The sequence below is a fragment of the Triticum urartu genome, chromosome 3A (assembly GCF_056163025.1).
Source record: "Triticum urartu cultivar PI428250 chromosome 3A, HENAU_Tu73, whole genome shotgun sequence".
Lineage (NCBI taxonomy): Eukaryota > Viridiplantae > Streptophyta > Magnoliopsida > Poales > Poaceae > Triticum > Triticum urartu.
Window position 1 is genome coordinate 698,278,796 of NC_141875.1, and position 1,910 is coordinate 698,280,705.

A 1,910-nucleotide genomic window follows, 5' to 3' on the forward strand; every position below is an offset into this window, starting at 1 on the left:
ACAAAATTAGAGTGACATATTAGCCATTTTTATGAATCACATTTGTATGATATATGTGTTACTCCTAGTTTAATACTCCCTCTGTAACTTTTTATAAAATGTTTTTAGAGTCCATGATAGCTTCAAAATGCTTCTTATATTTTGATATGAAGGAAGTATCTACCAAGCCCGAGGGTGGAAAGGTCTGCGCAAGGATCAGGGGAGCATCAAATTCAGTCCGCTCTTCCATCACATCACAATCTCTCTGTCACTCGTACAACAGGGGAGCATCATATCTATAGACATGACACAACCGACCTAACATCGTACAACAGGGGAGCATCATATCTATAGACATGACACAACCGACCTAACAAGTACCCATTTTTGCTCACGCTTGTTAGAATACATTGTAACATGTATATACGGTATAAATATAAACTGTATATACGCCTGGTACGTCCGATAGGCTAGCGTGTTGCATGGTGTTGTAACCGATAGTTGTGGTTGTTAGGATTCATCCTCATCTTGTATTTCTTTCTTGATGATCAATCCAACATAACCAACTACCAAATCTTGTAAATCTCTTTGCCTATATAACATGCAACGCGTCCCTGCTAGAGGCATACGCTTCATCCAATCTTTCATGGTATTCAGAGCCAACTTCCTCTCCAACATCCAAACCTAGTCATGGCTAGCTCCAGCTCCGCCGTCGCCGCCGCTTTTGCCCTCATTCCCATCGCTGACAAGATGCACCGGGGAAACTACCTGGTCTGGCGCGCGCAAGCCCTAGCCACCATCCGCGGAGCACAGCTGATCGATCTCCTCAACCCTGATCACCCGTTCCCAGAGCCCAAGCTCGCCGATAAAGACGGTAAGCCGACAGATGTGCCAAACCCGGAGTATCTTGTCACCATGGCGCAAGACTCGCAGGTGCTCAGCTTCATCTTCAACTCGATCTCGCCACCTGTGATGATCCAAGTCGCCTACTGCACCAAGGCCGCCGCGGCATGGACCGCCATCAGGGAGATGTTCCTCTCCCATACGCAGGCCAACATCGTCAACACGCGGATCGCCCTCTCCACCACCAAAAAGGGCACCGCGACCATCGCCGACTACATCGGGCGCATGAAAGCGCTGGGCGACGAGATGGCTTCAGCAGGCAAGCTGCTCGACGATGATGACATGGTCTCCTACATCCTCGCCGGACTAGACTACGATTACATCTCGTTTGTCTTGTCCATCTGCGCCTCGAGGACTGAACCAATCAAGGTAGCTGAACTTTACTCTCAGTTGATCAGTTTTGAAAAGCGTCTTGCTATGTTCGAAGGTGGAAACCACTCCTCCCAGTCCTCCGCCAACACTATCTCTCGTGGTCGCGGTGGCTTTGGCCGCGGTGGAGGTGGCCGCGGCAACGGTGGCCGCGGCAATGGAGGAGGTGGCCGCAGCAACAGAGGTCGTGGCAATGGAGGCGGTGGTCGTGGCAATGGAGGCCGTGACAACGGCAACAGCAACGGAGGAGCCGATGATCTTCCTGAGGTCGTCTGCCAGATCTGCAAGAGGCCGAATCACACCGCCCTCAAATGCTACCGGCGCTTCGACATCTCATACACCAAGAACGAGAAGAGCGCTAGATCTGCCATAACCTCGTCCTATGGAGTGGATACCAACTGGTATCTGGACACTGGCGCCACCGATCACATCACCAGCGAACTCGACAAGTTGATCGTCCACAACAAGTACCACGACAACGATCAAGTCCACACTGCAAACGGAGAAGGTATGGAAATTAGTCATATTGGTCACACTACCGTTCGTACCCCTACTCGTGATCTTCATCTTAAGAACATCTTGCATGTGCCCGATGCCGCCAAAAACCTTATCTCCGCCCATCGCTTATCCACTGATAATCATACTTTCCTTGAAGTTCA

At 50.3% G+C, this 1,910-nt stretch overlaps 1 pseudogene; it reads left to right on the top strand.

Annotated features, from left to right (window-relative positions):
* The first annotated feature begins 1,146 nt into the window (after window positions 1-1,146).
* On the top strand, window positions 1,147-1,288 carry LOC147981784 (small nucleolar RNA Z247; annotated as a pseudogene).
* Window positions 1,289-1,910: the final 622 nt, after the last annotated feature.